Source organism: Aethalodelphis obliquidens, unplaced genomic scaffold, assembly GCF_003676395.1.
Source record: "Aethalodelphis obliquidens isolate GAN/ISIS:26980383/991018 unplaced genomic scaffold, ASM367639v1 scaffold18, whole genome shotgun sequence".
Lineage (NCBI taxonomy): Eukaryota > Metazoa > Chordata > Mammalia > Artiodactyla > Delphinidae > Aethalodelphis > Aethalodelphis obliquidens.
This window is the reverse complement of record NW_020837962.1, coordinates 6,324,816-6,350,696: the sequence shown is the minus strand read 5'-3', so window position 1 is coordinate 6,350,696 and position 25,881 is coordinate 6,324,816. Positions and strand designations below refer to the sequence as shown.

The 25,881-nt window shown below is 49.1% G+C and overlaps 1 protein-coding gene across 2 annotated transcripts in view; it reads left to right on the top strand.

Moving 5' to 3' along the window:
* The first annotated feature begins 13,138 nt into the window (after positions 1 to 13,138).
* Positions 13,139 to 25,881, top strand: part of ABAT (4-aminobutyrate aminotransferase) — an 88,706-nt gene continuing 75,963 nt past the window's right edge. For both annotated transcript variants that reach the window (XM_027117441.1, XM_027117439.1), the window contains exon 1: positions 13,139 to 13,244. The gene's annotated coding sequence lies outside the window, so the exon portion shown is untranslated. The remainder of the gene's footprint in view (positions 13,245 to 25,881) is intronic.

The window sequence follows — 25,881 nt, the reverse complement described above, 5'->3', positions numbered from 1 at the left end:
CATAATCAGGCATAATCCCTGATAGACTCGCCATAATCGTGCAGATCACGATGGGATTTATTAATAACAAGTCTTCGAAATAGAAACCCCCCCCCCAGACAGAGCCCCAGCTGGTGATGTATCAGCATTACCGGTGACATTTTCCTCGTGCTCCTGGGGACAGGCCTATAAATGTAATTGACACCAAGCAATAGAGTTTGTCACGCCTTTCACCTGGTGCGTTAGGGCAAGTGCTTTAATGTCCAAACCACTTGGCCTGAAAGCTTCCTCTAAGTGGAGCCTGGAATTAATCTTGATTCACTATAATTCAAGGCAACATCAGATTTTCACTTCTCAGAGTGGAAATGCACCCTTATCGCCGTGTTTTAAGGCTTTGCTCGAGCTTCTGTAAGCGCTTGTTTGGCAGTGCTATTTCAGAATCATCAAACCATCAAGGTGTTCTGCTAGAGAATTAACCCAGGCCATTGGACTCAAATTTTTTTTTTTACATATTCTAACATTTTCAGAGGATATATGGCCCAGGGAGGGGACTTGACTTGGTGGTTCAAGCCTACACGGGAAAGATTTGGTAAAACCAACAAATAGTAACGCTGTGGGCCCAGCACTTCTCAGATTCTATGCACGTGAATCACCCAGGGGTTTGTTTTTTTTTTAAAATTAATTTATTTATTTTTGGCCGCATTGGGTCTTCGTTGCTGCGTGCGGGCTTTCTCTAGTTGCGGCGAGCGGGGGGCTACTCTTCGTTGAGGTGCACGGGCTTCTCATCATGGTGGCTTCTGTTGTCGCAGAGCATGGACTCTAGGCGTGCAGGCTTCAGTAGCTGTGGCTCACAGGCTCTAGAGCGCAGGCTCAGCAGTTGTGGCGCACGGGCTTAGTTGTTCCGCGGCGTGTGGGATCTTCCCGGACCAGGGCTCGAACCCGTGTCCCCTGCATTGGCAGGCAGATTCTTAACCACTGCGCCACCAGGGAAGCCCCTTACCCAGGGTTTTGACAGACGCAGATGCTGACTCAGTCCTGGATGGGGCTCGATGCTGCAATTTACCAGGCTCCCAGATGATGCTGGTGCAGGGACCACATTGTGAAGAGCAAGACTGTAATGTGTCATCCCTGGTTAAGGGCACAAACTTTGGGGTTGGGCAGACCTGGGTTCAATCCTGGCTCTGCCACAGACCAGCCAGATGACCTTGGACAAACGACCTAGTCTCTCTGAGCCTCAGCTTCCGCATCTGTAAAATGGTAAGTCTCCCCCTCTTCATGGAGTTACTGTGAAGATGATATTAGATAATCTGAGTAAGATGCACTGGGGAAATTTTCAGTAGATTGCAGGTATTGTCCTAATGTAGAGTTGTTTGGTTTGGGAGCATCTTCAGTTTGTACACCGTGGCCTGGGTGATTTATAAGGTCTGGTTGTCTGTCATCGTCACCTGCTAGAGGAGTCACTGAGAGCCATCTCTACCTCTCTGTGTACATAAAACGGATCCTGGGAATTCCCAGGCAGTCCAGTGGTTAAGACTCGGTGCTTTCACTGCTGTGGCCCGGGTTCAATCGCTGGTCGGGGAACTAAGATCTCACAAGCCACAGTGTGCAGCCGGAAAAGAAAAAAAGAAACAAAACAAAACAGATCCTGTGTGTTACCTATCCTGCCACAATAGCTGGGCAGAGAGCAAATTTGAAAAGTCATACTGAACAGGCCTGCCTTCAATTCCAGGCTCCGTGTTACACACAAAGGTCACTTTGGAGGACCTGAGTGGCCCTCAGAGGAATAGGCAAGTCACCCTCAACACCACTGGTGGGGGAGACCACTGCCTGGGGAAGCGATCTCAGGGTCCAGGTATCTCATACAGGGTGGAGCTGGAAGTGGGATGTCGTGTCTGCCCCATCCGAGGTGAAAACTAGGGCATGGGGCTGACCCTAAGTCGGCAGGCAGATCCTGGCCCTCCGTGACTCTGGTGTAAAGCATCCTGGCAGGAGCCCCAGCTTGCTGTGTCTCTGCATCAAGGTGACCCGTAGGCCTCTGGGCTCTGGGCTGCAGCAGCCGTACTGGGTACCTGGGCGCTGGTCCTCCCGATGGGATGACGACACTGTCATCATGCTATGACGACATGCTATGTTCCCTGCCCTGCGGTCTTCTAGAAAGCTACTCAAGTGTGGTATTAGATCTCGGGAATGTGACTGCAAGGTCGAACCCACCTCGGCCAGCGCACGGGCTGAGGTGCTGAGCAGGTGGTCACACTGCAGACAGTGGAAGAAGGCAGGGGTTCACCCCTGGTCCCAGCTAGAACCCAGGACACCTCCCAGACTGTGCCGTTCCCCACCCGGCGTGGCAGCCCCGTGCCCCAAAGCAGGTGTCAGCCAGGACTTGGTGACCCAACACTGCTGAGTGGTTTTTCTCCACAACACTGGGGCAGCTAGCTGGTGGTTCTGAAATCCATGAACTATTCAGTGATGTTACAGTCTCTCTACCAACAGACTGAGAAATCAACCTGATGGTTTTGTGCATTTTAACCTTCTGTTAAAACCACAGGGAATTCCCTGGCGGTCCAGTGGGTAAGACTCCACGCTTTCAATGCAGAGGCCCAAGTTCAATCCCTGGTCAGGGAACTAGATCCCGCACGCATGCCGCAACTAAAAGATCCCTCATGCTGCAACTTAAGACCCAGCGCAGCCAAAATAAATAAATAAATAAATAAATATTTAAAAAATAAATAAAAATAAAACCACAAAGGGGCAGGGTCAGCCCCGCAGACCAAAAAAAAAACCTGTGGGCTTGGGTGATGGAAGATGCCCTGGACGCTTGGGGGCAGCCCTGACCTCTGTCCCCACATGGACACTCTTCTCGTCAGAACAATCTGGCATCCAGTGAATGTGAGTTCTGTGCTGATAGGAAAAAAATCGATGGGATGATTGGAAAGAGCATAAGAATCAGAGGAAGAAACAGTACCACCATTGGTGATTAAACCCGTGGGAAATAAAGCTAAAGGCAGTGCAGTGGACAAATAAATGAGTAGAAACACCAATCTCTATTGATTGATAGATGCCTGGTCAAAATGGGTCTTGAATTGGTTTCCCATGGGAAACACTAGGTGATTTTAAGCAGCAGAGTTGTAATGATTAAAATCTAACTTTATTCTTAAGCTGCCGTATGTAGTAAAACCTTAATTAACTAGAACTCAATTCATTAAACCTGCTTCCCCATCACTTCCAAGGCTCAAGCCACTGGGAGAGTTAAGCATAGGAGGGAACTTGAAGAAGGGTCACAGCACATCAACACCCTCCCCTAAGCACCTGGGCAGTGAGGAACCACCTAGAAAGATGATGACCTCGGGAGGAGAAAGCCTTGCTTCAAAATCAGGCCTGAGTACGATGCTGCTGTGGGAGCCCTGGAGTATCAAGGTAGTAAAAGCCAACTGTTCTGAACACTTTGGAGGTGTTAGCTCAGTAAATCCCCCGGCATGCACATGAGGCAGGTAGTATCAACCCCACTTTATGGCTGGGTAAACTAAGGCATGGGGGCAGGCCAGGTAACCCTCCCAAGGTCACATAGGTGGTAAGCGATGGAGTCAGAAATTGAACCCAGGCAGTCTGGACCTAGAGTCTGAACACACCCACAGGCCATCCACCCCTCCAAGCAATCTGCCCACCACGGCACTGCTTATAAATGGCAACTCTAAGGTATGTGTTTCTGCGTGGAAAGTTACACGCTGCACCACGGGCTTGGGTTAATCCTGGGGCGTGGGATTGGAGTTGATAAGAGACTTTGCCTTTTGTACTGTGCACACCTACACCTGACCTTTGAACAGCACAGGTATGAACTGCCTGGGTCCACTTATTCTCGGATATTTTTCTACAGTAAATACTACAGAACCTACAGTCCATGGTTGGTTGAATCCGTGGATGCGGCAGGACCGCGGATACCGAGTGCCGACTAGAAATTAATTATACTTGGATTAATTCCCACATTGTTCAAGGGTCAACTGTACTTTGTTTTTACAACCAGCGTGGGGTATTTTTGTGTTTTTCTTTTTTACTGCAAATAAAGATATAAACTCACACACGTGCACCCACGCGTGCGTGCGCACACACACACACACACACACACACACACACACACACACCCGCAAATGCTACCTCCACCAAGAGACACATTTGAATGCAAATGGGTCAAACCATGCTTTTGGAATGTGGCTCAGTAGCCAATCTCAGAAAATAAAATCAATTTTGACCCAAAGGCTCTAGAAAGACTTAGAGAAACAGTTACCCGTGTGGAGGCCAAATCATGCCTCAGGTGGCTCTGGGGCTGCAAGTCCCTGTGCTCCGTCCTCCTCCAGCTGAGACCCAGATGACAGTGACACAGAAGGAGAGGACTCGGGGCCATTTAATAAAGCTCCACGTTGTCCGGTTTTCCTGTTTGGGAACTTGGCATATCCAAGCCCAGGAGAGCATGGCCGCCGTCTGCACTAAAGGCTGGAGTCGCGCCATAGATTTTATCCACATTTCTAGCCCATTACTTTTTCAAGGAGAGCCCTCACGGACATGGCAGCAAACCGAAGGTGGGCGTAAATCCAGCCACCACAGGGGAAGTGACTCAGACCTCTGAGCCTCTGCCCAGTGGCTGGAGAACTCTAATATAAGCGAGGCCCTCTGCAGAGAGCACAGAGGTGGCATTAGTTATCTATTCACTGCATAACAAAATACCCCCAAAACTTAGAGGCTTAAAACACAAACATTTATCCTCCTACAGTTTCTATGGTCAGGAATCTGGGTTTGGCTTAACTGGGTGCCTCTGTCCCAGGCTCTCTCACAAGGGGTTCAGTGTCTTTGCTCTATAGGACATTAACCAAATTTATGTCTAAAATGGCAACTTCATCTCACCATTTTCCCAACTTACTCTGAAAATCTCTGGTTTTCGTATCCTCTTTTGAACCAGCTCATCCTGCTTAGTTCCTCTTTAGTGAATTAAACAAGGTTCTGCAGCGTGCTCGCTATCAATTTGAAGAGAATTACCTTTTAATGCTTTGAGAATTATAACGTCCACGGGGTTGATAAGCGCTACGAAGAAAAGTAAAGCCATCTAGTAGAGCGTTAACGATGGGGGAGGTGATGGGGCGGGTCCTGAAGACAGAGGAGCCGGCAGTGCAGAGAAAGGAACGGAGGAATGAATGAATGAATGAACCTCAAGGGAACCAGAGCTCTTCGTCCTCCTTGCTCTGCCCCAACCGGAGGTGAAGACGGGGGCTGGAACTACTTCTTAGAGCCTGCAGGTCCTTTTCTCCTCCCTCCTCACCTCCAGGCTGGCTCCCCGGAGGACTCTCGCCGCGAGGTGGCGCCCCAGCCTCATGAATCGACAGCGGGAACTGCAGCGAGGAATCTAGGGCATAGTCATCTGTCCCCTTGGCCACTGGCAGCCGCTCCCAAGTGGACCCTGGGAGTCACGAGGGACTCTCTACCCAACCTGCGCTACATTATCCGATGGCACATTAGTTCTGAGAGCCGCCAGGGCCTAGTTAGCCCCACACCCTAATTCAGATCAAACCCACGTTTATTAAGCACTTACTACTGCTCTCCTTTATCAGTACATCAACACTGAACCCATTTTAGAGGTGGGTAAGCTGAGGCTCAAAGAGCACACGTAGGCTGTCCGAGGTCCCAGGACTCGGAAGTAACAAGGGTGGGATCTAAGCCCGGGTCTGCTTGGCTCTGTAGTCAGCATTCTTACAATTACCCCTTGCCCAGGGTGGGGACTGTTTGTCTGGAGGCAAGCAGGAGCCCTGTGGATCAGAGAGTTTGCTATGCTATTTTGCTGGGATAGATCCAAGGGTTTGATACGCGAGGACTGAGACACCTGCCTTAGGCTTTAGGAAGCAGTGCACATTGGAGCCATACAGGACCGTTTCTTTGGGGGCAGCAACGTCTGGATCAAGGAGTTAAGCTCACAAATGGGTTGCATGGACAATTGTGGAGTTTCCAGCCTCCAGCTTACCAAGAAGAGAGCCTGGAGCTAATGGTTTGGATGCTGGGGCCAGGGACAAAAGGAACTGAGCTTTCCCCATACACCCTCTTCCACTGAAGGCTCCTGAAAGGCAATAAAGCCTGATGGTTAGAGCATGGCACCAGGTGTCTGAACTGGGCTCAAGCCAGCCCTCAAACTCACTTCTCCAAGCCTCGGCATTTGTGTCTGTAAAAGGCTGTACTTGATAATGCATATAAAACACGCGGCACATAACCTGGTTCAGGAGAGATGCAAGAGCTGGTGGTCATCATCATCATCACTTGCATCACCACCGCCATCAGCATCATCGCCATCACTATTATTAATTGTTCACTGTTGCATTTCTATTAACTGCCTGTCTCAGTGGGGGATGGAAACTCCCCAAGCAGCCGCCTTGCTCAACAGTTAACGATGCTAAAACAATCTCACTTGCCTAACCACTTCCCCTAAGTGTTACTTGACTGACAGGATGGGTTATTTTGGGGAGAAAAATACATCATAGGAGCTCTTGAATGCACCATCCCTGAAAGGTTTCCATGACAACCCACACCTGGATGTTCCAGGGAGACGGCAGCCATGTGGGGAAGAGTGAGAACTAAACTCGAGAGATGGGGAGGGGGCGTCCCCCCAGTCCTATTTTTCTGGCTGTGTTTGTACAGTAGGACTCTTTACATAGGTTCTCTCATTTAAACCTCACCACAATCCTATGGGGCTAAGTACTATTATACTTACCCCCATTTTACAGATGAAGAAACTTCGACTCAGAGAGGTTAAAACTTGCCCAAGGTCGGTCTTGTCAAACTAGAGGAGTTACACTAGAGCAGGGTTTCTCAGCCGCGGCACTGTTGACTTTTTGGGCCAGATAACTCTTCGTTGGGGCCTGGCCTGTGCACTATTAGATGTTTAGCAGCATCTCTGGCTTCCACTCAATTGATGCCAGCACCTCCCTCCTCCCCTGGTCATGACAACCCAAACCGGCTCCAGACCATGGCCAGGTGTCCCAGCTGGTCACCCCCAGGCTAGGTTAATAGTCATTCCTTACACTTGTAGGGCGCTCTACATGTATAATGCTCTTTCACAGGACCTGTCTCATGGGATCACATGTAATCATGTAACTCTGAGGTCCTTAATGGCGAGGATCCTGGGATCCTGGGACCCAGGGTGTGAGCCCAGTGGCCAAACTAGGGGAGGGACCTGGGAAATCAGGGTGAAACTCAACCATCTAACCTCCTCGCCGCCGAGCAGACACATCTTGCAGTACCACCCCTTTTTATGGGCAGGGAAAGGAGGGTCAGAGAGGGGGGGGGAGCCCCCAAGGATCCCGGGGCCTGTGAGCGGCAGTGCTGGGTGAGTGGTTTCCACTGTAGACTCTAAGGACTCCAGATCCCAAAGGTCACATCTGTTCAATAGGCTCGCCCAGCTCAGCTTGCTGTGCTGTATCACAGACTTGAGGACGGACTGAAGCAGCCTAGACTCACGGGCACCCCACTCAGGACCCAGCGTGGCAGACGTCAGGCCCTCGGTCACACATAGGACCGTGGCATGGGGGGAGGGCTGTCACCTGCCTGCGGTTACAGAAGAGAGTGGAGGATATTTCAGTGAAAGTAGCTTTGGTTCGGTGGTCCTCATAAAGGGGGTGGGACCTCACGTGATGCGAGCACTGATTTCCCAAGCTGTATGCACAAGCTACCGCATTTAATCCTCTCAACACCCAGCGAGGAGAAATCATCATCCCCACTTAGAAAGCTGAGGCTCAGAGAGAGCCAGTGACAAGCTCAAGGTCACACAGCTGGGAAGTAACAACCGGTCTGGGACTGGAACCCTGGTGAATGCAGGTAAGGAGAGGCCCGGGAGCTGGCATGTCATCTGGTACCTTCCAGGCAAGGCTCCTCCCTCCACTGCCTGTGAATTCAGCAGGAGAATGAGTACTTGCGTGTACTTCATGTCTGCAAACTCCCAGGGACCCCCAAGATTCGTTTTCATGAAGACCTTTTCTGTGGGAAATGTATTTGAAACATCAGTCAACCAAATGTCCGCTTCCCACAAACCCTGGATTTTTTTTTTTTTTTAATTTACTTATTTTTGGCTGCGTTGCTGCACGCGGGCTTTCTCTAGTTGCGGTGAGCAGTGCGGGGGCAGGTGGTGCTACTCTTCGTTGCGGCGCACGGGCTTCTCATTGCGGTGGCTTCTCTTGTTGTGGAGCACGGGCTCTAGGTGTGCAGCCTTCCGTAGTTGTGGCATGCAGGCTCAGTAGTTGTGGTGAACGGGCTCTAGAGCGCAGGCTCAGTAGTTGTGGTGAACGGGCTTCGTTGCTACATGGCATGTGGGATCTTCCTGGACCAGGGATCAAACCTGCGTCGCCTGCATTGGCATGCAGACTCTTAACCACTGTGCCACCAGGGAAGCCTGGATCTTTATGGCCATGTTCAATTCAGGAAGAATAAAAAGTAAAAATGATACCGTTTCCTCTACTTTGTTTCAGTTCAATTAGACACATACTGAGCCCTGCTCTGTGCTCAGTAAGCCAGGCCGGCTCCTGCGTTCCCCAGGGGAATGCCGCTCTGCTCGCCCGTAGAAACCTTTTTATCATCCACCTTTCCTTCTCTATCTCACCACCCCACCCTGTACTGGGGTCTCCTGGGATCACTTCCCAGATAAAGCTATCAAATCCTGGTTCCAGGAGGAACCCACACTGACTGTGATGATTTGATGATGTTCATAATAATGGCTAATATCGTGGCGTGCTTACTGTGTGCCAACCATTCCACTATGTGCTCTGCAGACATTTCTCCCACTGGACACTCAGGGGACCCCAGTCATGCAGGCATCATCATCATCATCCCCATTTCACAGATGTGGAACTGAGGCTGGGAGAACTTAAGTTGTCTATGTAAAGTCATACCCCTCTTAACTGTCAGAGGCAGGATCTTCCTGGACCAGGGATCAAACGCTGTCCCCGTTTTACCTGTCCTTCAGGTAAGGAAAGTTGCAGGCAGCCCTGGATCTTCCAGGAGCCCAGCACAAGGAACAAAATGTATGGGAATCAGTGCAAGGAAATCCCATCCAGGTTTGCATTCAGGCGTCCACTTATGTCCCAGCCTTCCAGGTGACCTCTGGCCATCATGGCTGACGTACCTGCTCCCACCCTGGGAACATCATCCTGTGTTTGCTTCTAAGAGTTTTATAGTTTTAAGACATATTTAGGTCTTTGATCCATTATGAGTTAATTTTTTATATGGTGTGAAGTAAAGGTCCAACTTCATTCTTTTACATGTGGATCTTGTGGTAGATACTTTAATTACCCAGTTTACAGATGAAAACACAGAGGCTGAGGAGGGGTAAATGACTTGTCCAGTGTCACATGGCCACTGGAAGGTGAAACTGGAAATCAATATCAAGTCCCAAACTGGTCCCTTTCCCTTATACCCAAATGCCCTCTATGACACCCCTTTATTAGTTTGTGAGCAGGGAGTATGGAAAGCACAGACCTCAGAAATAAGGCACACATTTTAACCTGTCTCTGGGCAAGTTCATCCTCATCTCTGAGCCTCAGTTTCGTTTTCTGTACAGTGAGTTGCTGATTGCTGAGGGTCTTTCCTGCTCAGAGCCCCAAGAGCCTCAGGCTCCATTGTCCTCATTTCTCCTCTCAGGAGGTGCAGTGGGAACCCTCACAGGCAGAGCTGCTTTTCTGGCAGGAGTTCCCATCCTGGGCCTCAGCCAGCCTCTGGAAGACATTCTCAGCATCCCCTGGAAGACACCTGCAGCCCCACAGGAAAGCCTCAGAGCTGAGGAAAATGCAGGCAAAAAAAAATGCTAATGTGAGCAGGGCTTTCTCTACCTGCTGACAGTTTCCTTCATAAGTGTTACAATGAAGCTATTTGAGAACCAGCTTGCAAAGCCCCTCACTCTAACTATCCCTCTCACACCCTCCCTGAACCAGAAACAACGCAGCACCTCCTTGGATGCCCAGCACCAGGGCCTAACCCACAGCGGATGCTCCGTACACAGACGCATGAATGAATGAACAGATGAAGATGACTCCACACACTTTGTCTCCCCTGACTGCCTTAGACCAGGGCCTGGCAAACTTTCCTAAAAACGCCAGATGGTGAATATGTTTGGCTTCGCAGGCTGTGTGGTCTCTGTCGCCAGTAGTCCTCAGCTCTGCTGTGGTAGCACAGACAGCCACAGACGTGCAGAAGTGGGTGGGAATGGCTGTGTTCCAGTAAAACTTCAGGCACAACGAAATTTGAATTTTACACAATTTTCTTGAGATACAAAATAGTCTTCTTCTTTTGACTTTTTTCTACTATTAAAAATGTAAAACCGATTTTATATCCTAGCTTGCAGGTCATATAAACAGATGGTGGGTTGCATTTGACTTAGACTTTTGCCTTTTGTTTTTCATTTTAAATATTTTTTTCTTAGCACAGAAGCAATATATATTCATTATAGAATAATTAGAAATTAGTGACATGCAGATAAAGTAAAATTATAATCATTCACAATTTCAACATAAAGAGGGAACTACTTCTGGGCATTTATTTTTTCAGCCTATCTATCTATCATCTATCATCTATATTGGTGCTGTCCAGTGTGATAGCCACTAGCCATGTGTGACTATTTAACTTAAAACTAAAATTAGGGAATTCCCGGGCAGTCCAGTGGTTAGGATGCATGCTTTCACTGCCGAGGGCCCAGGTTTGATCCCTGGTTGGGGAAACTAAGATCCCACAAGTCGTGCGGCACAGCCTAAATTAATAAATAATAAAATTAGATAATATTTTAAAATTCAGTTTCTCATTCGACTAGTGACATGTCAACTGTTCCATACCTACCTATGGCTGGTGGCTACCATGTTGAACAGCACAGATAAGAACATTTCCACCATCACAGAAAGTTCTATTGGATAGCACTGATTTATCTGTATCTATTTATATAAATTTACCAAAAATAGAACAACATCAAATAAACTTTTTAGGTGAATATCTTTTACTCACTTAATATTTTGAGTCAACCATTCAACATCCAATACTATGTTTTATTCAACTCCATACCATTCAATATTCAACACCTATGCTTTATTGGAGGCATTCAGTATCATGTAACAGATGTCCCTTCCGAGTCCCTGTTGTACATTTAAGTTGTTTCCAGTTTTTTGCTACAAGAAACAAAGTGACAGTAAATCACTTTATCACTAAACTTATGCATCATTCATTGTTTTAGGATAAATTCATAGAGGTTTAACTGCTAGTTCAAAGGGTAAGCTCATTTTTAAGATTTTTTTAAATAGGAGTACTCAGTTTCTTTCCAGAAAGGCTTTGAACATTGATACTCCCAACAGCAATTTATGAAATTGTCCACTACCTTGAAACCTCCACAAATAATGGTAATTATAATAAAAACGAGGCCATTTTTGTAGATGAAATTTTCCGTCTCTTTAATTTGCCTTTCTCTGACAAACTTTATTTCCTCCCATATTTACTGATCATTTTATTTCTTTGAGTGTGTCTTGGGCAATAAAAGGGATTACCTGTGTGGCTTAGGTTTTAAGGAAAAATTGCTCGATTATACCCCAGGCCTCATAAAGTTCTGCAAGGTGACAGGATTAACATACCAAAGAGACTGGCAAAGCTCAGTTTTAGTAGAACTGTAGATCAATTATACTTTGTCTATTCCTTCGTATTACTCTTATTATTTCTTTGGGTCCCTACAGTCACAGACCACACTAGGGGGCAGGTGATTTGTTTGAGTTGGGTTTTTTTTTAATATTTATTTATTTGGTTGCATGAGGTCTTAGTTGTGGCAGGTGGGCTCCTTAGTTGAAGTATGCATGTGGGATCTAGTTCCCTGACTAGGTATCGAACCCAGGCCCCTCGCATTAGGAGCGTGGAGTCTTATCCACTGCACCACCAGGGAAGTCCCTGTTTGGCGGTTTTGAAATGTATTTGTTTGCTTTATATTTATCTTAATTCCTAGGACTATAGTCCTGCTCACCTAATCAGAGATAGGGCAGCCTGGATTCATGGAAGGCAGGAAGGAAGGACCTCAGGGTTTTGCAAGATTCCAGCAGACTAAGGAAATAGTTACCTGATCATGCTGAGTGGGAAAACCCAAGCTGTATTCTTCCGTGGCCTTTTAAGTTCTGGAATCCCCATTCATCCATTCATTATGAGCACTTGGTCATCTCATGTTGTTCTGATGGGTAGTTTCTTGTGTTTTGATTTTACCATTGAATGAACGCATCCTCTTTCTAAATACCTTTAGAAAGCTACCGGGCTATCAGTCATTCACACTTTAGTATTAACTAGTTTTCATACAGCATTTTAATTTTTATAAAAGCACCTTTATCACATCTACCACCTCTCTTATGCCCATGAAGGAGGTACTATCACAGCTGTCTCCACTTACTATTGAGGAAATTGAGTATCAGGGAGGCGGAGTGACCTGCCCTAGATCGTGCAGAATGAACCATGGACTCCTAGTCCAGTGATCTTTGCATTGACCCCAGGATGCACTAGCTATTCGTCTTCCGGAGTTGATGGGCTAGGAGGTGTTAAGTGAATGGCAGCTCTTAGTGCAGAGAATGAGAGGGCCCTGAGCACCTGCAAGGGTAGGGGGGAGCACATGAGGCGAGGCGGGGTGGGGTAGGGGGGTACGTGTAGGCGGGGGAGGGCCCGATGCTCTTTCCCCTCCCTTTCATACGGAACCTTGTCTGACTCTGAATCTAGGTTTCCAGAGCCCGGAATCCGGGCCGCAGGGTGCAGATGGGGCAGCTACACTAGCCCGCAGCCGCGAGGGTCCAGAAAATGGTCAGGGGGTAATTAAAGTCTAGGTGAAATCAAACTATAGAGCCACCCCGCTTTTAGAGACGGGCTCCCCCCCCCATCAGATAGGCTTGGTGGGGGCTCCTCGCGGCAGCCGCCACAGCCCGGACCCTCGCTCCCGGCCCTCGCAGTCCCTCCTCCAGGCCCCCAGTTCTTCCGCCCCCGGAGGCCGGACTGTGCCCCCGTCCCTCCTTCCCCCTCCCTCCCGGGGGCGGTGGCCCGTGGCGGACGCGCTGATTGGCGGCGGTGCGAGCGAGGGCCGGAACCGGCAGCGCTGATTGGCCAGAGCCTCTCGGCGGAGCCACGGAGCCCGGCGAGTCGCTGGGGGAAGCTGGGCAGAGACCGGGAGGAACCGGAGCTCAGGGCGCGGATCCCTCAAGTCGGTGCCTGGCAGGTCGGAGTCCGAACGTTGAAGCAGGGGCCTGGAGGTAAGGACCTGGCGCCGGGTCGCGTGAGACGAGCCCTTCCACGGGAGCTGAGACGGAATCCTTCGGCCCTGCCCCAGGGAGCAAAAACGGGGCATCTTCTCACAGAGACGGAGCCCTCATCTTCCCGAGACGCGGGTCCCCCGCGCCCCCCCCCCACCGAAAAGAGAGGGTCTCTCACCTCCCAGAGAGCAAAATAGTTTCCTTTTCCCTTCAGAAATGGGCCTTTCCTTCCTGGCCCCCGGCTCTAGAGATAGGATTCCTCTTCCTACTTTACCCCTTGGAATGGAACGTGCCCCCTCAAAGTGGGTTCCAGCCTCCCCAGGTATCTAGGGCCCCTTGATCTCTTTGGAGACCCATGCCCCTTCCCCTTCCCTAAAAAACTAAGTTTGGATTCTTCTCCCCACCCAGCCTTCTCAGCTCATAGATAACGGTGTGTTTCCTCCAGGAGGGGAAATAAGCCCCTCCCTAAGAGAAGGATATCCCTCTCCAGAGATTCTGCATGTCACCCTCAAACGCGATACAGACCTCCCTGGGCCCCCCAACTCAGAAACTGGACTCTGCGATTTGCCTTCAGAGGTGGATGATTACCTACCTCCTCCCACCCCCCCATCCGTAAGAGAGAGACGACGGTTGGTTGCCTCAGACACCTCCACACTGAAGGCATTTGGGGGATTTCCCCTCTTTCCCCCTACATCAGTCAAGATGTAACAGAAGGGGTTTTCATACTCAGAAACAGGGCCAGGGTCTGGTCACCAGTCTGCACCAGTCACCCACCTCAATCCACCCCTCTGTAACCCTTTTACACAAATCCCATCCCACTAACACCCCCCCCCGCCCCCATCCACCATTCCCAGTCCCATCCTTCCCACCTAATTCCATCTCACCTTTCCTCACCCACCCTGGCCAGAGGTAAGGCCAGAGGATGAGGTTTAGTAAGACTGAAACTCTTAAAGCTGGGATCCTGAGCCTAGAGATCATTCCAGGAGCCTCCAAACTGCCAACAGAGATGGGCTCTGAGGCAGCAGGACCAGCAGGGACCACCCCCCCGCCAACACACACACACACACACACACACACACACACACACACACACACACAAAGGACTGTGTTCAGAATATCCTCCCCTGAGGCAGGCCAACCCCTCTTCTAGAGAAGAGGGTGTCAGTGCAGACAGAAGGGCCCCAATTTGCTCCCTGGGGCTGCCCCTCCCCCAGCTCCTGTGGGCATTGCCTGGTGGAATTCCCTAGGCCCTTGGCCAGGGGAGATGCTGCAGGAACCATCCGTTGGGCTGGCTTCAGTGAAGCTGGACTAAGGGACAGGATGTTGGTGACCTGAGCGGGGCTGGGCACCGCTGTAATCTGGCAGGCCAGGATGGGGGCGGGAGGCAGGGGAGAGAAAGGCAAGGAGCTTTGCTTTGCTCTTTGGAGTTCACCCTAGAGGTGGAGTAGGAGAAGCGTGTGTCCTGGACGCCCAAAGAGGTCAGCCCTGGAGAGAGAAAAATGGCCCAGTCGGGAGTCCTTAGACCTCCCAGGGACTCCAGATCAAAGATCTTGCTCCTTCATTTGACAGTTGAGCAAAGAGAGGCACGAGGAGGGGAAGAGACTTGCTCAAGGTCACCTAGCCAGTGGGTAGCGAAGCTGGTCACAGCCTCTCCGGGACTCCTGGGCTGCCGGGGTCCTGGACACTACCTCTTACCCTCATATTTAGAACCGGGACTTCTGGGCACTGTGGTCCCCACTTACCAGAGGTGGTACAGAGGCTCTGCCAATGTCACGCAGCTAGGAGCAGACCGAGCTGGAACCCAGCGCCGTCCCCCAACAAGCCACCTTGTAGATCCATTCCCAGGGCTTTGCACTTCACCACTCAGCCCTTGGGATCTTTGTATTGAGCCCGCTGCCCAATCTAGGCTTGCCAGAATACAAATGGACTCGGGATAGCAAATGAGATCAGTTGCAACAGTCTGGAGCCGACGCTGCTGCAGGAATATCTGCTGCAGGTGAGGCTTGCTCCAGGCACTTTGGGCAGAGCTCCCCCCAAGACCTGGAAGTCACGGCCCCTCCCTCCAGGGCCCCCCACCTCGATCCCTGCCTTTTCCCTCCGACCCCGAGTTCCCTGCCGCAATGTCGCGCCCCAGCTTAGAGCCTGCTCCTTTTCCTGAGGCATTGGATACCCACCAGCCCACTGGGTCAACAGCAACCAGGTCCCTACAAATGGGAGGGTCTTGAGGCAGAAACTCCCCCTGCCTCCAGCTAAGGGGTTGGCTATTGTGCTCCAATGTAGAGCAGGGATCCAAGTCCAAGGTGCCGAGGTGAAAGTTCAGAGTATGAGGGAGAACTGTAGTGCATGGGGGTTGAGAGATAGGTCTCTGAACCCCTCTTATCAGAGTCTAGAGCCCAAATCTGCTACTTAGTATGTTTCTTGGAGGAATTATTAAATTCTCTGTGACTCAGTTCCCTCAATGTCCTTATCAGGGTAAAATGAGTTAATCTTTGTAAAGTGCATGGCACAGGGCAAGTGGGTGGAAGCAGTGATTATGATTACAAGTCATAAAACCTCTAAACCTGGGTAGGGAGGTTGTGCTTTTAGGTAAAACTTATGACTCGCTGTGTAGATAATCTGTCAGGGGTAAAGGCAGCGAACAGTCAGCCCCTGTTTGGAGACAAGGGTGATGTCTTCCCAGAGAGACCGTACAGTATTTGGAATGCACCGCAGACCCTAAAGTCAGATGGAGCCGGGAGTCTACTCCCATTACTGCTGACGGGGGACCTTGGGCAGGTCATCCACCTCTCTGAGCCTCAGTTTCCTTATCTTTGAATTGGGTTTGTTGGGGGGTAGGCATCAGATAAGAGAGAGGTCTAGAGCAGGGTTTCTTATCCTCAGCAGTGTTGCCGTTTGGGGCCGGATCATTCTTTGTTGCGGGGGGCAGGGGGCTGTCTTGTGCACTGTAGGCTGTCTAGCAGCATCCCTACCCTCTACCCAGTAAAGCCACTTGCAACCATTTCCATTTATGACAACTAAAATAATCTCCAAGCCTTGTCAGATGTCCTCTGGAGGGGGGCGGCAAAATCCTCCCCCCTTGAGAACTGCTGATCTAATACAGGTGCCCCACTCATAGTGGATGATTGACATAAGAGAGCATCCTTCTCGTTCAGGTTCCTCGTTCTGGTTTGTGCATCATGGAAGCGGTGTGTGCAACTGCTGAGCCTGCCGATATTGAGGGCAGTGTTAACCCCTCACGTTTCAGCAGGAAAGTCTGGAGCACCTCCATGTATGTTACTGTAGGTTTCCCATTTTACAGGTGAGCAAACGGAGGCCCACAGAAGTGAAAGGACTCTTCTAAAGGCATTACCCCCTTCCCTGCTAGAAGTCGAAGGAACATCCATGCAAGAAACAGTTTTAGAAATCACGTAGTTCTGGGCCTTCTCAGATCCTTCGGCAGTCTCTTTCAGAATTTAAACTGCGTGCCCTTGGGCCCGGCCATCCCACATCTAAGAATCTCCTGTAGAAATGCTCACACAAGCACACAGTAGAATGCAGGAATGTTCGCCTAAGGGCTTGGCAATCCAAGATGGGAAGGGGTTCCATTACATGGGAATATAAGCCGTCTTTTTAGAAGAATGGGGGAGAGCTACATTCCTGACCTGGAAAGACCTCCAAGACATGATTTAGTGAAAACACTAAAGTTACAGCATCAGTATATACAGTATTTTAGTAAGTATATGTAAATACATATAGGGAAGCAAGGAGCATGAAATGGGCCTGTGTGTCTGTGTATATACCTATACATATATATATGTAAATGAATCTATCCAGGGGGAAGGAGAAGAAAAGGAATCCTCTAGCCAGCTTCCTGTGCATTACAGATGAGCCAAGCACAGTCCCCAGAGGTTGGGGCTTGCTCAGGGTCCCTCAGCCAGGAAGGATGGCAGGGGGACTGTAGCCCGAGTTCTACAGCCCAGGCTGGGGCTCTTTCAGCTGCCTGGCCCCCAGGTCAGTGTGGCGGGCGGGGTCCAAGGACTGGACATTCCTGCACACCCTGGTCCCTCTCTCCTGGGAAGTGATCAGGCCAGAAGCTGCCAGTGGCTGAAACTCAGGCCTTTGAGCTTCCTAAGAGTTCTGGGGCCAGGAGACAGGAATCTGAGGCCTCACGTCCACAGGCCGAGCCTCTGCCCTGGCCACAGCGGATTCTTTCTACCAGCATCCCAGTGGGTCTTGAGGTCACACTGACCAGAGAGAGGGAGGGAGGGAGGAAGGAAGGAAGGAAGGAAGGAAGGAAGGAAGGAAGAAGGAAGGAAGGAAGGAAGGAAGGAAGGAAGAGGGAGGGAGGGAGGCAATGGTAGAACCTACCTCTGGGTTACTCTGAGGATTAGCTGAAACCCTGTTCAAACACCTGGTACGTGGTCCCCCTTAAGTAATGTGAGCGCTGGCTCTCTCCATCTCTGTCTGCTTGCCAACCCCCCTTGCTAGGATGCAGGGGAAAAAAGCCTCGTGGGAGCCTGAGGGCTTCAAGAACGCCCAGGCTGAATCACCAACCCCCCTCCCTCCACTGCATCCCTGCAGAAAGTCCAGGAGGGGTTTCTAAAGGTGTCTGCACTCCTCCCTCTCCCTTGTGTCTGACTAGCCCAGGCGTCTCAGGCATTAAATTGTCTTACCCATCCCCGGAATGGCATAACGGGATATGGCCTCTAGTCACACATTCTTTCCATAGTAGGCTCGACTCCCCAAGGGCAAATTGCCCTCCTTCTTCAAAAGCTCTCTCCCTGACCCTCCCTGGCCCCAGCCTGGAGATCGATTTTTCCTCGGAACTCCCAGCACTTACATCTGAGGCCTCCTTGGGTCCATGACTGTTTGCTGTCTTTTCTCCCCTTCCGTATCCCTGGGGAGTAGAGATCATACAGTCAGGTCTCATTCCCTCCTGTCCCAAGTACAGAGCACCTTTCCTGGCACACAGTAGAGACTGGATGAGCATTTATTGTGCAATACATATAGCATAAAATTTGCCATTTTAATCATTTTAAAGTGTACACTTCAGTGACACTAAGTACATTCACAGTGTTGTGCATCTCTCACCACTCCTAGTTCCAGAACTCCTTTATCACCTCGAAAGGAACCCTTGTCACTCTCCCTTCCCCCAGCCCCTGGCAACCACTAATCTCTTATTTGATTCAATAGATTTGTCTATTCTGAATATTTCATATAAATGGCATCATCCAATATGTGGCCTGTTGGGTCTGGCTTCTCCACGTTGTAGCACGTATCAGTACTTCGTTCCTTTTTATGGCTAAATAGTATTCTATTGCATGGATATACCACAGTTTGTTTATCCATCTGTCAGTCGATGGACATTTGGGTTTCCAACTTTTGACAGTTGTAAATGCTGCAGCTCTGGGCATGTATGTACAGCTTTCGGTTCACAGATCTGTCTTCAATTCTTTGGGAAGTGGAACTGCTGGGTCATATAGTAATTTTTTGCTTAACCTTTTGAGGAAATGCCAGACTACACCATTTTACATTCCCACCAGCAATGTGTGAGGGTTCCAATTTTTCCACATTTTTATCAACACGTTATTTTCTGATTACTGTTATTACGATGTATTATTGTCATCCTCGTGGATGTGAAGGGGTGTCTCATTGTGGTTTTGATTTGCGTTTCTCTGACGATTAGTGACGCTGAGCATCTTTTCATGTGCTGGTTGGCCATGTGTATGTCTTCTTTGGAGAAAGGTTCATTCAAGTCCTTTGCCCATTTTTGAATTGGGTCGTTTGTCTTTTTGTTGCTGTTGTAAGACTTCTTTATATACCTAAGTATATCTTTGTGTTGCCATTTCCTCTTGCATTTAAACATTTGCTCAGCTCCTGGGGGTCAGGCACTGTCTTGTGACCTCGGGATGTCAAGGTGACTACAATATAGTTCCTGCCCACAAGGGGCTCCCAGTTTATTTATTTATTTTTATTAATTTTTATTGGAGTATAGTTACTTTGTGTTAGTTTCTACTGTACAGCAAAGTGAATCCGCTATACGTATACATATATCCCCTCTTTTTGGGATTTCCTTCCCGTTTAGATCACAAGGGGCTCCCAGTTTAGAGCAAAGTTTCTTGACAGCACTAGTGCCATTGCTGGGATGTGTTTGGGGGTGCTGTCCCTGCACTATAGGATGTTTAGCAGTATTTCTGGGTTTTACTCCACTCGGTGACAGTAGCATACTTCCCCCTAAGCTGTCACAACCAAAAATGTCTCCAGACATTGCCAAATGTCCCCTGGGGGGCCACTTGTCCCCTGGCTGAGAATCATTGGTTTAGAGGCTTAGACAGTTGTGTGTATCTACAACTTCAGTCATATCTCTTGTGCCTAACAGGGTACATAGTGGGCATTCAGGACTTATTTGTTGGATGTTGGATGGGGGGATGGATGGATGGATGGATGGATGAAATAATGAATGCAATTTACAGGGTTTGGACATGTGCCTGAAACTCTACTATGTGAAACAAAACACTCTTCTTCCGACTGGAATATTCTACTCCTTTCTGCCTAGCGCAATGGTTCTCACACTTGCGCATCAGAATCCCCTGGAGGGTGTGTTAAAACAAAGATTGAAGGGCCCCACCACCAGAATTGCGGTCCCACCACCAGAATTACGTTGAATCACCACCCCCCAGAATGCTCCCAACCCAGTTTCCATGTCCCTTGGGAACCCTGCACCAGACTTCCCCCACCTCCGCCAGCCTGTCCATCCTCAGAGGTCTCACAGCCTTAACTGCCAGCATCTCCCACTAGGGTGCTAACATTTATTGCTTTGGACGGTCAGCAACATGCTGGACATCTGTCGCTCAGCCACTGCATTGAGAATTCCTTCAAAGCCAGAACCCACCATGTCCTAGCACCCCTAGAACCCTGCTACCCAAGTGTGGTCCAGTGCCCAGCAGCATGCCATCACTGGGGAACATGTTAGAAATTCAGGCTCTTGGGACCCCCTCAGGCCTACAAAATGCAGTCTGCATTTTAACACTATCCTGGTGGGATGGGGGGTTCATGTGCACATTCACGTAGTTTGGGAAGCCTGTCCTAGGCCGTCTCTATAACCCTCGCAACTCAGAGCTAATCCCTTGCAACTTCGCTGATGTGTTATATTGACAGCATCTGTTATACTGTACATGGTGTCTGGGCTGGAACATCATTAGCGCGTTACTGGCCATTCATCTCTTTGCCTGATGTATTTTATCTCTTGGAATGGCTAAACTGACCTTGCTTTACCCCCTGGAAAACCAGAGGGGCAGCGTCTCGCTCAAGATCAAATGAAGACCGTGAGGCAGAACAGAGAGACGGCCATCCATTCCTTAGAGGGGAGCAGTTGAAGCACCATGGTGGTGACCCATGAAAATATGGGGTGGGAGGGTAGCATTCTGAGGCTACTAGGTTTGCTTTTCAAACGTGGAGAGCTGGGAGATGATTCAAAAGTAGGCCAAAAACAGGGGCTGAAGTGCTATCTTGCCATTTATTCAACAAGTATTTATTGAGTACTTCGTAGATGCCAGACATCGGCATCACGTGTGTGGTATTAACAAGGAATACAAGGTCTCCCTCTTAGTGGCTTCTGTCTAGGTGGGCAGTCTAGCCATCTGCATTCATTCATTCCTGTGAGTGTGCCCATTTATTGCACAACTTCCGTGTGTCCTGACAGAACTAGTGGTGTGTGTGTGTGTGCGTGCGTGTGTGTGTGTGTGTGTGTGTGTGTGTGTGTGTGTGCATGGTAAGGGAGAGATGAACACCCAGCTACTACACCAGAGGATCTTCTAGGCTAGCTGTCAGGGGACAGGCCTATAAACAACCATTCAGAGAGATGAGTGCCAGGTGTGTGTGTGGGAGCAGATAGTGGTCAGAGCTCAGAGAAGGAAGAGGTTCCCTGTCCCTGGGGATGCTGGGAAGGAAATTTCAGGGGGAAAAGTCAGAAAAGCCAGGAAAGATATTCTCAACAGATAGAACATGAACGGGGGCTCAGAGACTTCATGGAAAACTGTTAAAAGAAAATCTTCAGGAAAAAGGTGCCGGGCGGCGGGGGAGGGGGGGGTGCGGAATAAAATCATGGTTCCAAATACAGATGCAAAAACAAACACTTGTCAGTGATTTCAGTAAGCTCATTCAATGAGAGAACCAAGCAGATGTTGGAACTGGTTCAAAGGAAAAGTCAAATAAAGCACAATTGTCTACAGAGTCAAGGAATGCTTACAAATGGAGACAAAGTAAAATGGTTGGACAAGATGGAATTGGCTTCTCTATCAGATTCCTACAACTTATGAAGAGTTGAAAAAAATAGCTCGAAGATAATGAACAGGGCTAGAATCAGATATCTTAAAAGTTTGTGTTGTATGTTAACAATGCATAGTTTTCCATTGAGATGCAATTTTTTTTTCTATAAAACCAATGTTCAGAGGATGGAGGAGGCATATGGCGGAGCCCACCCAGGGTGGATGGGCGAGGAGAGGGGGGCCAGATCATGGACAACCTGGTGACCCTAGGTAATGAGTTCAGACTTGACCTAGAGACCCCTGGGGAACCTGGAAGGGTTTTAAACAAGGAGGTGACCTGATTTGATTAGCACTTGAGCAATATCCTTCTAGAAGATTCGTGGAGAGTGGACTGGTTGTAGAAGGAGCAGACAGAGAAGCCTGTTAAAAGATGAGCTGGTGGGGGCTTCACGCAGAGTAGGGCTCGGCAAGTATTTTCTTTAAAGTGCAGGTAGTAAATATTTGAGGCTTTGTGGGCCACACAGTTACGATCGCAACTGCTCAAACTGTACCGTGAAATGTAAATGAATGGACAAATCTGTGTGCTAATAAAACTTTATCTACAAAAACAGGCTGGGGGGCCAGATGCCCCCCCCACCACAGTTTGTCAACCCCTCATCTAGAGCAGCGTCGGAGAGGCTAGAGCTGTCCATGGTTTTGACAGGCCTCCTGCATCCCTTCCTCGAGATGTTTAGAGGCCATTGGCAGCTGTTGGTGGGAGTCCAGGGACACTGCTCCCTTCCCTTTGAGTGTGGGTTCCCTGAGGGAATCAGACAATCCCTGGGGCGGATCACTGGCCTTCTAGCAAAAGCTTTCAAGACCTCGAAGCTCCTTCAGGGCAAGATTGGCCAAACAGCCTCTTAAAGCAGCCAAAAGAGCAAGCCGTCACCTCAGCAGGGCTTTCCTGCGTAAGATCAGAGTCTGCCTCCCCTCTTTGCCCAGAGCTGTAAATAGCTCTCTGCTGGCTTTGCAAGTGCCATTCTGGGGACAGGCTGGAAATGAGCACACCAAGGAGCATTTGTGCAAATTACTGCCTGCATGCGAATTTGCATGCTTGGCATCCTGCCCCAGCCCTAAGTGCACAGTCCTCCCAGGGGCTGAAAGCAAGACTCAAAGAAGAGCCACACACAGAAGAGCATGGACGTTCTGACCTGGGGACAGCGTCCAGGAGCGATCCAGGGTTGGGCTGCCAGGGTAATGATAAGCTAGAGGGACAAGAGGAAACATTCAGAGGACCCTGGACGGAGTTCCAACTCAGGCTCTGCCCATCCGAATGCGATGACCCATAAACAGTGGCAACTCATATTTGCTGAGAATTTGGTGGGTGCCAGGGCTATTCTGAGGGTTTTATGTGTATTTTGTTCGTCCCATTGCTCACAACAACCTAAGGAGGAAAGACTGATCAGGTTACAGAGGTAGGAAATGGAGGCTCAGAATGGATGACTGACTCCCGGGCTCTCATAGTAAAAGCAGCAAGTCTAGAGACAAACCCAGGCTTACAGACCCCGACCCCTGCTGTCTAACACTAAGCCACACGGATGCCTCTGGGTATGCCCACTGCTCTTGCTGGCCTCAGTTTACTCATCCATCAATAGGAATAATAATGTCTTTTCCCTTGATGATCACAGCAGAGTTTGGGAGGACCAGCTGCCACAGCAAATGAGAAAGCATGGTTCGAAAGTCAAAAATGCTGAATAAAGCTGGTGGTGGGTGGAGAAAGCCCAAAGCACTTCCAGCAGCAGCCGCCCACCAGCAACTCGGATCATTTGCGTAATTGATAGATTCGACCCTGTGCAACCCCTCAGTGTCCTGCTGTGGGCTTGGGGTGGGGTCTGTTTCTTAGACCCTCCAATGGGGTCAAGGAAGAAGTCCTGTATTTGGAAAGCAGCTGTGTTGCTGGCCCCCTGAGCGCCCTGGAGGTTGTGACTTCTGGGTCTCAGTTTGTTCATCTGTAAAATGGCAACAATACTGCCCTTTGAAACAGCATATGGGTGGTTATTAGATTGGATGGTAAGGGTGAGTGGTTGAATGCTTTCTACCTGCCAGGCACTGGGCTCTATTTGGATTATCTCATTTAATGCTCTCAATAGTTCAGATGGGGTTGACCTTTCTGTGGACATGGAAACAGAATCAGAGAGTTTTAAGTTTCTTGGCCAAGTTCACAGAGGTAGGAAGGTCCAGAAACTGGACATGTGAGACATAATTCAGTCTATAGCAAGACTACTATAAATTGTGTTGCCATGAACATTCTAGAACAAAGTGTTTTAGACTCCACCAGCAGTGTGTATGAGGGTTCCACTTCCTCCATACCCTTTCCAGCTCCAGCACCTCGACTTGCTATTATATTTTAGCCATTCCAGGGGGTGTGTAGTTGTGGGGGGTTTTTTTGTTTATTTGTTTTATTTTTGGCTTCATTGGGTCTCCATTGCTGTGCACGGGCTTTCTCTAGTTGCGGCGAGCGGGGGCTACTCTTCGTTGCAGTGCGCAGGCTTCTCATTGCGGTGGCTTCTCTTGTTGCATGCAGAGCACGGGCTCTACGCACGCGGGCTCAGTAGTTGTGGCTCGCGGGCTCTAGAACACAGGCTCAGTAGTTGTGGAGCATTGGCTTAGTTGCTTCGCGACATGTGGGATCTTCCTGGACCAGGGCTCGAACCCGTGTCCCCTGCTAACCACTGTGCCACCAGGGAAGCCCCTGTAGTTGTTTTAAAAATTTCTCTACTAACTGAATTCTATCACCTTTTCTATATGTCTGTTGACCATTTGAAGTTTCTATTTTATGAAGTGCCTGTTAAGATCTCTTGTCCATTTTTCTTTTCTTTTTTTTTTTTTTTTTTTTGGGTGCGCAGGCCTCTCACTTTTTTGGCCTCTCCCGTTGCGGAGCACAGGCTCCCGACGCGCAGGCTCAGCGGCCATGGCTCACGGGCCCAGCCACTCCGCGGCATGTGGGATCTTCCCGGACCGGGGCACGAACCCGCGTCCCCTGCATCGGCAGGCGGACTCTCAACCACTGAGCCACCAGGGAAGCCCTCTTGTCTATTTTCTTTTTCTCATAGCTTTGTAGGAGTTGTTTAATCATGCTGGCTAGTGATCCCTTTGCCAGTTATATGTTATGTATATTCTACTCTGTGGCGTGACTTTAGTTTTCAATGGTGACTTTCGGTTATTGGAATTTTTAATTTTTACATATTTCATATTCATCTTTTTTCATGGTTGAGGCTTTTTGTGTTCTATTTAAGAAATTTAAAGTCATTCATATTGCCCCCTCAATTTTCTAGTAGCTTTCACATTTTGCGTTTCATATTTATCTCTATAGTCTGCCTGGGGTTGACTTTTAGGTATCGAATGAGGCAGGATCATGATAAATTTTTCTTTCCATATGGATAATCCCATTGACCCAATATCATAGGAAATCAAGCATTCATATAAGTGTAAGTCTGTTTTTCTGTTCTCTATTTCATTTGTGAAGTGTGTTTCTTTGCCCCACGCCACATTGTCTTAACCACTGTAGCCTTAGAATATGATGGAACATTCCAGATTGCCTCTAAAGAGGCTGAACCAATCAACACTTTTACTAACAATTCAATAACGGTATAATTTATGGATGTATGATCCTAAGCATAGACACAGCTTAAAGAAGTTTACGGTTTTATAAGTGACCAGACATGACCCAAATAATTATACAACAGAGGTGTCCTGCAAATGGGGTGCCACAAAGAGGGAGGTATGTGGGGCTGAGTGTGCATGGGGTGGGCAGGGGCTTGGGGGAGGTTTGATCTGGTGGGAGAGAGATCAGGGAAGGCTTCCCAGAGGAGGTGTGTCATGAATCAAAATTGAGGGTTAGTAGGAATTAAGAAATCAGAAACAAGGGAAAAGCATTGGAGGCAGTGGGAACAGCAATTGCAAAGTTGCTCTGGCACAGAAACCTACACAGGATGGACACTAGATCCAAGTGGCAGAACCTAGAGAGAAGGGGAAGTTGCGGTACGTGAAGGTGGGAAAGGTCAGAGGATCCAGACCTCAAGGCTTTTGAACCACATACAAGAGCTGGTTTTTATACCAAGAACAACTACCCTAAGAAAAGAACAGGAATCTTCCAGATTAAGGGCAGTTCCAAGCACCTTCTCAGTGCAGCTAGAGTTGCTTCTTTGCAGGAGAATCTGTGTGACAACCTCTGTAGTAACACATGGGTCCTATAGCCTCATCCCACAGTTCCTGGCACTGAGCATCTGGGTTTTCCTGGAAGTGACAGTTTTTCCTTGCAGGCAGCCCGAGTTCTGCCGGCAGCAGCATCTGCCCAGCTCCATATCAGGTCTGGAACCCTTCTCTCCCCAGCCTGGAGAGTGTATCCTGCC